This window comes from Octopus bimaculoides, chromosome 10, assembly GCF_001194135.2.
Source record: "Octopus bimaculoides isolate UCB-OBI-ISO-001 chromosome 10, ASM119413v2, whole genome shotgun sequence".
In the NCBI taxonomy this organism is placed as follows: Eukaryota; Metazoa; Mollusca; class Cephalopoda; order Octopoda; family Octopodidae; genus Octopus; species Octopus bimaculoides.
In genome coordinates, this window is record NC_068990.1 from 35,883,114 (window position 1) to 35,896,295 (window position 13,182).

Genomic DNA, 13,182 nt, shown 5'->3' on the forward strand with positions numbered 1-13,182 from the left:
ATATATATATACATATATAGGTCGAGTTACAGATTATAAAACGAAATCACAAAAACAGTTAAGAGTCTGTAAGATAAAATTTTGGTTGTTAATGATCCAGTTAATAAACCTACGGCCGTTTCTGGGGGTCCGGTTGTCCAGTCATATAAAAGATATTTACATCCATTATTGGACATTACCTCCTTCATCAGGGAAAAGTAAATTTCTAAAAAGACTTACACGTTCTTCCTTTTTTCTCATGGGAATTACCTACTGAGTATTTTATTGATCTATTTGCAAAAGAGCAAGGAGTCGAAGTGCTTCTCAGTGGTTGTTGGAAGAGATACAATGCTTGAAATCAAACTTTCCACAGCATCATAGACACCGCTCTATCTTTTACAAATCATGAGTAAAATTGTCTTTACATTAGGATCTATAATACTTAGGATCTATAATTCATTAAAAGCTAACAATCAACTGGTTCCTAATTTCATCGACCTCGAAATAATTAATGGCATAGTTGGCTTCGGTGGAATTTGAAGTCAGAATATTAAGACGGATGATGATGATGATGATGATGATGATGATGATGATGATGATGATGATGATGATGATGATGATGATGATGATGATGATGATTAGTGGCTGAGGAACTCAGGACTTAAAGCAGAGATTGAAGGTTTCATATTGACGGCACAAGATCAAAGCTTGCTCACAAAAACTACCAGGCTCAGTTCAAATTCTTCATTGTCCTCATTATCAATATTGTGCTTTATTCACTAAGTAGCCATGAAGAAAACTGTTACATCTGATGGGAGTTAAAGGAAATTTACCATAAAATGCACCGCCGGAAGGAACCAGCCTTGACATTTTACATTGAGAAATTCGCTATCTGCCGGGATATTATATCCCTCCTCCTATTATATGTGTGTATGTGTAAAAGGTCTAAAGGTTCTCTAAATTGTGATGATGAATTTCACAAAGAAACGATTATATATCAAGTGAGACAAAGAGTGAGAGAGAGGAGGAGAGAGACAGACAGAAGCCTATATATGCCTCTAACATAAAGTTAAGATCGATAAAATGGAGACAATATTGATAGGACAAAACACTGTTTAACAGTGTCTCTGTCGCTCAAATCAATTGGAAACCATACACTATTCTTCAACTGAAAGTATCTCACATGAATTTTATCGATATATGTAGACTAAGGTGGGCAATAAGCGCTGATATATTTTCTGAAAATTCTCTTTAAAATGCAAATATATGTAGCCAAACCCTGCTTTAGATATCCAAATTTTTCTTGATTGTGGTAAGTTCAACTAAAAATATGAAAGAGTGCATGATTTGTTTCATCCATATAAAAGAAAGCAGATCTCATGCCAAGAATTACAGACACCTCAGTATATACCTTTAGGATATATTTAAGGTCACAATGAATAATCAATTGAGAATATAATGTGCGTGATACACAGCACGATCTCCATTAAACAGAAACTTACCGAAGCTCCTCTATTGAAGCAGATTACACTGCATTGCGATTGCAGCTGCACGAGCAGAAAAATTTGATGTGATATAATTCAATTTTTGCCGTATTTTCGGCAATGTCCGGTAATGTCTCGATATATATGGTTTACAAAATCTGGGGAAAATAAAATATTATCATAATGAGTTGTAGCTTCGCATACTTTCATTTCGCCTTCTTACAAAATATTTTACACTACTCTCATACACGTACCAGCACATACATCTATACACAAACGCGGAAGGTAAACCATAAACAAACGCACACGACAAATGCGCATGGCAACATACATGCAAATGCATACATAAATGAACACGCATACATAAACATATACACACATCCACCCATCCTCAAATACACATATATATTTATATTTGTATATATACATACGTATGTATGTGTATGTGTGTGTATGTATGCATGTATGTATGTTTATATTTGTGTGTGTATGCATGTAGGCATTTACGTGTGTATGTATGCCTGTATGTATGTATGAAGGTATGTATATATGAAGGCACATATGTGTGCCTGTGTATGTTTGTATTTACATTATTTCGGTTGCATGTATACAAAACTATTGAGTTTTCAGGTCCAGAATTATTGGTTTTAATGAGAAATTGATAAACTGTAGCATGTTTCCAAAGATTAGGTTATGTCCATGTAGATAGATAGAGACATAGATAGCGGGGTTGAAGAGATTGTAAAAGAGACGAACCAGTTATGTAGGTACATCGTTTCATTGTAATGGAAAAGTCTTTGTTAGAGCCAAGGACTTGAAATGTTGAATGGACAGAGATGGGAAGAAAGAAATATCTGCGAAGATATATTATCTTTTGCAGTTAAAAGATGAACCGTAATAGGCGCTCACTAAGGAGATTTTCTCTGAATAAATATTGTTTAAAAAATTTCTATCATTCAGAAATAGAAGATATAGGGAACCCAACAATTTTGTGGCAATAATTTTGGTTTTAAGGGTCAAAATTTATTGACTACAGTTTGGTAGGCAGGAGTGTTTGTAGATGGCCATGCAAGGGTGCAGCCTTCCTGCAGCACATGTTAAATTTGTAAGAGCTTTTGTGTCGGGAAAGAGCTGTTCTGCTTTTAGGAGCTAGGTGATCATCTCCAAGTGTCCTAGGTTGAAATACAGCGGAGCAGTTATGGCAGAATTATTTGAGGCATCTGGGATATTAAATTTCAGTTGTGTGTGATATGATGTAGAAATGAACTAAGAGGATTGTTTCTGTTACCCATCTGGTAGGTTAGGGGTGAAAGACAAAATCTATGAAGTATATTTAGCATGGAGCTAGTGGAGTCCCGACCTAATAATCGGCTTGCTTCATATGGACCTTTTGCATATCTGTTAATCCACTAGTTGTCAAAACGGAACACAGCAAGAAGATGGAACTGAGTGATATAGACAAGTATAGCGAAGGGTTATGTTTCTGTATTGATAAGGTCGTTGCCAAATGAAGCATTGTGAGTATTAAACTCACCGAGCGCACTAAATTCGGGGAGAGAAAAGGAAGATACATGTCGTTGGTTCCGGAAGTAAGACATTCAAAGGGAATTGTTGGTGCTGCAGAAGTTCTGGGAACAGAAGGGAAATGAGATTAATTTGGAGAAATAGGTGATGGTAACTGTGAGAGAAAATTACTGTTGGTGATATTCAGATGTTAGGTAGGAATGTAGGAATGACAGAATGCTACAATCTATATATGTGGTTAATGCGAATACAGGTAACTGTTGAGAACATAGAGCATACTGTTGGTAGTAAAATGTGCGCAGTACTGATTATACGAAACCTGTTAAAATAGAAGAAACACTTCTATGGCTCATAGAAATGAACCATGTGGAAAAAAATAGAGACAAAATCAAAAATATAATAGACGTTCTGTACATATTCACACATATAACAGTATATATATATATATATATATATATATGTTTATGTTTATATGTTTAAATGTATATACGCAAACATACAGACTTCTAACCTGTTCCAATAAAAACAACAATATGTTTGCAGGAACCCTCTCAAACTTTCATACTATAAAAAAAATAAAGGCAATAGACATTATTAGCTGCTTCCGGAAATGCTACAAATGTTATGTATTGAAATACATAACATTTTAGAGAATAATTCACAAGTTTTTCGAGTTATTTTTATGCATTTGTTTGCGATGTTTCACTTCATGAATTGAAGGCAATAAAGTCAATAATAAACAAACACACAATGAGACAAATATTGCAGGACTTCAAACAGGATATTGTAGACAATGGTACTGGGAGAAAGAACATGAGATATATGGAAGTGACTTAGAGATTTAATGCCCGGAAAGTACACTACAAAATACGTAGATTTTTTATTCATTGTTTGAGATTGCAGTATATGTATATACATACATACGCACATAAATACACACACATATACACGTTGTTTATATGTACACATATACATAAATATACATGTGTGTGTGCGCGTGCGATAGATAGATTGACACAAAACATAAGCGTATAACATTTATATAATTAAAAATTATTATTAGAAAGAATGGTGCACCCTTAGTATAATTAATTAATTGGTACCAAGAACACAGTATTTTGTTTCGCAACCATAGTATATTACCCAGTATATTAAATGTTTACAAGTCAATACTGTGTCTTATGTTTTGCATTAGCAGTGCAATACTCTCTCTTTGAAGTGATAAGATTGTCTATAGCATTCATATACGAATACCAGCATTCATATATGAATACGTCGATGCATACAATACGAGTGAAGCTAGAAAAATAATCGATGGCTGTATATGCTTATTTTAAGTGTTATTGCCCTTTCATTAGCCCCACATCCAACCCATCAACTATTCTCGAACGCATTGCTTAAATACTAAGTTTAGCGGTGAAGCACTATTTGATAGACCAATGTGCATATTAAACATATCCTGGCAGTTAGTACTTCACTATTAATTACTAACAATGACACAGTATTTCTTTTTCCAAGCATAGTATAGTACCAAATATATTGAAGTCCATTACATCGAACTCAGTGTTTAATTGGCACTTACTTCATCGACCCCGAAAGGATGAAAGGCAAAGTCGACCTCAGCAGAATTTGATCGCAGAATGTCAAGATGGATGAAATACCACTAAGCATTATGCCCAGCGAGCTAGCAATTCTTTTGCAAGGCTTAGAAAAACTGAAGGACCGCTGCAATAAGTGTGTAAATCTGAAAGGAGAATATGGCGAATAAAACAATAATTTACTGACCTCTTATATTTTCTGTTACCCAAATCCAAACATTTTTAGCACCCCCTATTATACACATTAATGCGAGAGAATTCCACTGTTCTCATCGGTCAATTTTTCTCACATGGATCGAGATGGTAATAAAAACAAATACCAAAGGCGCTGCATGGGACGCTAATCAAAACCACGTGGTTGAAAAGTGAGCCTACTTAACCAACATTTTACATGTAGAGTAACATTAGTAAATAGAAAAGCATTTGACGTTTACAATGATGAGAATTTTTTGGTCATATTGAATAGTTCAGATGTAAGCTTGCTTAGAGTTATATAATGTTTTCCTTTTTATCAAAATGTGTGAAAGCAGAAGATATGGATGTGTCAATGGCGCTTTACAGGTCTTATATGACAAGCTGAAGGGAAGAGTTAAGGTAGTCAAATCATTGGTGAGATCTCAACTCGGAACACAAAGAAACGGACAAAACGCTGCAAGGTAACATTTTCTAGGTTCTCAAATTTCTGCCCACTTACTTCTGTTGATTGCATTGTGACTTAAATAATGATTCCGAAAAGACGAATTGAAATTTTTGATTTGCTTAGGCAGTATCGAACACCATGCACAAAGAACCTGAATACTACTACAAAGTTTCTATCCGAAAGTCTAAAAATGCTACTTGTTACACACCTTGTGTATCAAAACATCCATTAATAACTCGATTTTGACAAACAGAACAAAGCTTACTTCTACATTCAGAACCATCTCTTATTAACGGTATGCGAACTTAAGTAAAATTTTACTTTTTTATGATTCGTGGCTATTTCTAACTACATCAATGGAGTTGCAGCACAATATCCATACATATCATTCTATTTTAAGCAATGATATATACTTCCACATGATTCGTTACTTTTATCAATGGTGTTGAGAAAATTATCTAAACATAGAATTAGTGCTTGTATTTTTCCACATTCTTTGGTACATTTTAAAATTTGTTTATGTATTATAGCTGAATTAAAACGACTTTCAGTATCCTCTTCTCATTCATCATATTTCGTATCGAAAATTAGCTTTTAAATTAGGATTTTAGCTATCACGTATAAATTATATGAAACATTTATATATGAATAATTTTTATACCTTTTCAACGACCGTTTCTTCTATATCATTTAATGTTCATGTTAACAATATCATGATAACTGTCCTCCTCCTACTCCTCTTCCTTTTCTTCTTCTTCTTCCTCCTCCACCTCCTCCTGCTCATCATCATCATTATCATTGTTATATTATTGTAATTAATATTATTATTATTATTATTATTATTATTATTATTATTATTATTATTATTATTATTATTGTTATTATTATTATTATTATTATTATTATTATTATTATTATTATTCAGTTTTTTATAGCTACTTTCACTGAAATATGCGAAAGTGACGCTACAACTTTGCATGCATTATGAATGTATTTTGTCATTTTGCTTGACATCAAAGAACCTTTTCTGCATTCGACAACAAAATGGCATCCAAGAATCAAACAAACAAATGAACAAGGAAATTAACACGCAACTGAAATAGAGTAATTTCATTTCCTTTCTTTAAAGAATGAAAAATAGAATTCACTCTGCATTATACAAACACCCACTCATATATATGAATATACATGTATGTATGCATGTATGCATGTATGTATGTATTTATGTATGTATCTATCTATCTATCTATATATCTATCTATCTATCTATCTATCTATCGTTTTAGTTATCTATCAATCATTTTGCCTATCTCTTACTCATTTTCTGTATTTATATATGTTTATATATATATATATATATATATATATATATATATACATATATATATATATATATGAATGTATATGTATATATATACATATATGTACGTTTATGTGTATCATACATGCCTATATTTCATCAAAATGTTACTCCCATCTTTTCTTACACCTAGCACACACACACACACACACACACACACACACACACACACACACACATATACATATATATGTATGTATATATATATATACATACATATATATATATGTATACGAACATTAATGGAATGTTTGCCTGAAGAAATATGCATGTCAAATTAATGGAATCCACCAGGGTCCATGGATTTTATAAATATAATTTAGTAATATCCAATGGATGTAGTGATGTATTACCATAAAAATACATGTCATGCCGAAACATATGTAGCAATGCATTAATAAAAATATTAAAACTCCATCAGTGAAATGTTTCTTGTCATTAATAGGTGTGTGTATGTGTGTGACTCTGTGTGTGTATATATATAGAGAGAGACAGGGGAAGATAGGTGGATCGAAGTTTGAAAACGCGCTAATGAAAAGTAAGTAATGACAAGGTGGAACATGAGATGATGTTAGATGAGAATATATAGAATATATTTATATCAACATCATCATCTCGTCATCATATTTTAACATCCATTTTTACACAATCTCATTGGTCAGACTATATTCTTGTTGCCTATTTTGTTGCCACGTCTAACCTCTTTACCAAAAAGGGAAATTTTCTCCTAGTCCTTTAAATACAGACAGCGCAATAGCCAAACACAATTTAATAGAAGAATGCAAAGAAAGTCACCACAAGTAAGGAGGTAATTCTCATTTACAACTCAGGAATGATATCAAGGAAAGGAGACACTCACATGGATATTTGTAAGAATGTATGGGAATAACATTTTAATGAAATATAGGCATCTGGTATGCACAACAATGCTAGGGTAAGAATTCTCAGAGAATAGTCGTCAATTATTCTTAAAAATGAATTCGATTAATGCATGGCCCAGTGTGCAGTTTATGACCAACAGAAAAACATAATAAAGTGAAATTATTGTTAGAATTGAATTTGATCAACGCATGGCCTAGTGTGCATTTTATGACCAGCAGAAAAATATAGCAAAGTGAAATTATTGTTATAATTGAATTTGATCAACGCATGACCTAGTGTGCAGTTTATGGCCAGAAGAAAAATATAGCAAAGTGTAAATTAACATAATAATGCGCGTTGCGGTGCGCACTCATTGTGAATTACAGATAAATTGTAATACCCTCTTCCAATCAGTATATGAAATAAAATCATGTTGCTGGTCGTTTATATTCTGTTAACAATGAGAAAATACAATGTGTCTTCGAAAGAAGATTTCATTTCTTTTTAGTGCAGTTGTATTACATATGCATATGCTGCCTGAGATTATTGATCACTTTTCACTGATGGATTACCATACATGTAAAAAGGTTGTCATATACAAGCAGGGTTTTTTTTCCACTTATGAATAACGCTGTATTGGTCTTTGGGAGCAATGAGATATTGTAAGCAACATAGAAATAGAACCAAAACGGGTGAAAATCAATTTGATTATAACATATCAAGGTGTACTGTTTCAGGTAATTCTTCAGATAATCAATTTAGGAAAACAAATCTCAGAATAAGAAGTAGAGAGGTAATTTCTATATATGGTGACTTGTGTTCTTGAGCAAAACACTTCATCCCACTGAGTGTACATATATATATATATATATATATATATATATATATATATATATATATATATATATATATATATATATATATACATACATAACTATACATATATATACATACACGCATATACACACGCAAATTTTATATGGGATTTATAAATCCCATATAAAATTTAGATACTATTCTACTTTTCGTTTCTTCATTCGACTCAACGGTTATTAGCATTGAAATAAGTTTTTAAACATAATCCGTATATAGAAAATACTTTCGTATTATTCCTGTTCGTTAAACTTTGAAGCTTTATGTTCTTTTGGGAAATTATTTGTTGGTGAAGAACAGATATTTGACTGCTCTGAAGTTTATAATTTATAAAATCAATATTTGGAAGATACAAAATGTAAGAGAGTACCTTTGATGCGAGTCTGATGATGTACCACGCTAATATCTAAAACCACCAACATTACGTGAATTTTCACATCGCATTTGTTTGCAAGCTGACGTTGCAAGCAGCGTAAGTACAGAAACAATTGTAACAAATTCTTAAAGATGTGTTAAGGAAATTCTTTGTCTTATTATTTAGATTATATATATATACATACACACATACACACACACACACACATACACACGTACATATATATGTATATTATATGTGCGTGCGTGTGTCATCTGTATAAGTGTAACGTGATAGTGATTATATGTGAAATATATATACATATATATATATATATATATATATATAGAAAGAGAAAGAGAGAGAAAGAGAGGGAGAGACAGACAGACAGACAGCGCTAGATAGATAGATAGATAGATAGATAGATAGATAGATAGATAGATAGATATGTATGTATACTCAATAAACCTAGTTTCTTAACGTGTCTCCTGCAAAGAAAATTTGTGAAATATAAAACATGGCTGTAAAACAAAAAAACTGCACGCTTATCCTGAATATTTTGTGGAGACGTTTCTCTTGATCTGGTATATGAGCAGCTAATTCTGTAGACATACAGTTAAACATGACGCGACACATAATCGGTAACGCTAATCTCATACGACGTTTTTACTTTTATTATAAATCCAGCTTATTTAGAATCATTTTTCAAGATGAATAAATTTTAGAACATCAAGGATTTCCTTTGTTTTATTAATATTTTGTTGATTTTATTTTATTTTATTTAGTTTTTTTTTTTGTTCTTTCCGGGTTAGTCTTAACTTTTTCTACAAAGAAGACAATAGTTCCCTTAAGTCTTGAAATATGACAATTTAAGACCGACTAGATTGCCAATAAGAAGATAAAATGCAAATGTGTTGAGAAAGGAATTCATCGTAGGTTTTTCTTCCGGAATTTGATATTTCTATATGTACTAACTCTGGATATGTAATAGTATCTACGTGTCAAACCTTGAGCTTGCATTTCCGAATGAATTACTTTTGTGATGTAGCCGGAAAATAGGTGATTATATGAAGAATATTCTTGTTTGTAACAATTCTAACACGGCTCCAGGTGTATATTAAGGCTAATAACGTTCGTAATTATTGCAGCGTATATTAAAGCTGCCAGATCACTCATTTAATTGTTTGAAGTTCATAAGCAAACGGTAATTTCCATATTTCTTACGTACAATGGAAAGGAGTACGATGGATTTCTTAACAAGCTCAGTGTAGTTAGAAGCATGGCCGTCATTTACAAGCGGGTATGAACTGGAGCATGTACAATGTTTTCCCTAAATGTTTTATGAGCATATGTTGTCGTAAGACACAGATACATGTGACCGAGCGCAGCCTCACGAATATTGCACCAGAAAGGGGGAAGGGCAGTCGATTGGTATTCATTTTCAGTCGAGTACACTGGTGCAAAGCAAAATAAGTGCTATACTCAGGAACATGACTCACCGAACGAACTTGAGAATACCATCCTCTTCTGATTAAACATACTGTTGCACAGACTTAAAACATTTCCACGTTGAGACAACCATTAGAATCTTCTTTCATTCCAACTATAATATCACAAAGGTACACACAATGCGTTCCACCTTTCCCTTTATTCAGGACTACTTATTTTTGTCGTGCTTTTCTTTTTATTTCTTACAGGTTCTTACTCGTTCTATCACACTTTTCTTTTCAATGAGTAACCATACTATGTCTTGGGTGTAAAAGAGTTTCCGATAATACCCGATATACTATATCACCTCGCTGTAGTTCTGTTGTAATTATGAAACTCACTGTAGTTCGATTTAAAATTCTCTGTGTATTAAATAAAGATTTATCTACATGGAGTAATTTTTTCGATGATTTCCACAGCCAACGGAATAATTAACAATAAGTATGTGGGTGTCTGTGTGTGTGAGAAACACAGAGAGAAAAAGAGAGTGTGTGTGTGAGTGTATGTGTGAGAGAGAGAGAGAGAGTATGCGTGTGTGTGCGTGTAAGTATACGTAAGTATATATATAATATATGTTTATATATATATATATAAATATAAATTATATATACATATATATACACACTCATATATCTATATATATACATACATATATAAATACATACATTCATATATATATATATATACAGATATATATATGATGTATATATATGTATATTCATATGTATATTTAATTTATATGTATGTATTTATATATACATATGTATATATATATGTATATATATATGTATATATATATATATATATATATATATATATATATATATATATATATATATATATATATATATATATATATATATATGTGTGTGTGTACATATATACATATATATATATATAGATATATATATATACAGATGGGAGGATGGAGAGAGTGAGAGAGAGAGAGAGAGAGAGAGAGAGCGAGAGAGAGAGCGAGAGAGAGAGCGAGAGAGATAGCGAGAGAGAGAGAAGGAGCAAGGCATATGTAGTCTGCTTTCTGTTGTAAGACATCTGGAAAGCATTTCTTCTTTTATTAATATGTTAATGGAGTTTACATAAAAATATGTATACGTTATAAAGTAAAGCATTTATTTAAAATTTTATTTCAAAGAAATTTTAAATATCTTTATTCATTTTATAAGCGGATATATAGAATTTCTTATTTGGCTTAAACGGAATTTTCACAGAAAATATATTTTGATTTCGAAATAACTTTCACAATTTTTTTATGTCACCTTGTTCCAGGAACAGCCTGATGTATTGGTTAACAGTCATCGGTGTCGAAGAGCATATAGATTAAAACTGTGCCCCAGATAATGTTGGTTGACAAGAAGAACTGGAAGACATCTGAATATTGGAAAGATGTTTCATGGTGTTTCATCAGAACTACTGCTTAATGATCAGTGTGCACTATAGCAGTAAGATATGAAATAGAGAGCTACATCAGGCACTGAGAAGTCTTGGCAAATAGGTCGGGACACAGCCCGCATTTTAACCGCTTCCGAACGCCGAGTTCATCTGACAGCTTAAAGAAAAGAAGATGATGAAAGATCCGAGCAAAGATACTCGAGTTTTAGCGAGAGAGATGTCTCCCTGAAGTTAACGATTTGTAAGTAACTTCGCAGCCACTCGTATAAGAGCTGCATGGAACAAATTTTAATAGCCGAAGTTAAAGAGATCCGCTTGACAAATGCATTGAAGCTCATGAACAAGCTAGGGATACTATTGAACCGGGGATGATCTGGTTCTTCACAGATGTAAAGAACTTCTACGAGGAAAAGTTGCACAACACCAAGAACAACAGGTGGCTTGCTTACCATCTAAGTGATGCTCCATGTATCATGTAAACCAAGTTCCCTCAAACTATGGTGTTTTCTGGATATCGCCAGTCAGGGTGATGTCGTGCCACTTCACATATTTTAACATCTTTACACTCAATTCAAAAGGCTGCGTGAAGCTGTTGAAGACCATGGTCGAAACTTGATGAGAGAAGGTTGTTGCTCGAAGGTCATATGCGCGGCAGCTGGATGCGAATCCTTGCCATGCCCCCAGAAATATCGAGAAATGGTCTTTGAGGCATGTCTACGAAATCACCAGCCTCGATTTCTTTTTTCATAATTCACTCGAGTATAATTTCCTTGATAACTATGTGTGACACGCTGTTGAGAAAGACACCAACGGCCCAGCCTTCAATACGTAGATCGAGCTGGTGGCTAAGATCAAGAAAGTGTTCGAATATTTTCTCAGAGGCACAGTGAAGAATACATGCGCCAGGTTCTGGAGCTGTCTTGAAGCGGTTGTGGAAGCTGATGGCTGCTGCTTTGAGAAAACTGTAATCTCCCAGCCATAATAGTCGATATTTTTTAATGTTTTCAAATGCTTTAGTTTTGGATGAGATACTGTCTTCTTTTCCTTCTTATGCAAGATGTCAAATTTAGTTCGAACACTTTATATGCATAAAGCATAAATGTAAAGCAAATAAAACTTGCATAACTTTCTAAAACACCCACTTGTAAATGTACACTTACATATATGCATATGTATGTGAGTTGATGTGTGAATACGTTTGCACGACTGTGTGTATCTGTGTGTGTGTGCGTGTGTGTGCATTTTCTGTGTGTGTTGTGTGTATGTGTCTGCATATGTGTGCCTCTATGTATGTATATGTTCGCAGGAGAGAGTTTATGTGATAGTAAAATATTGAATTTTGGGGCATTGTTCATAAATTCTTCTGCATAATATTACTAAACATAAAGACAGTTGTACAGGACCCTAACATATGTATATGCATATGCAAATACGGCCATGCCCATGTTTATAATAACTGATATTAAAACATTACTCGAGGCACATACAAATATCTGCTCAGATAAAATTTGAAGAGAGAATACGATAAAAAGAGAGATTAAGGCAAATATATACATATGCATACATACACACGCACACACACACACACACACACACACACACACACACAC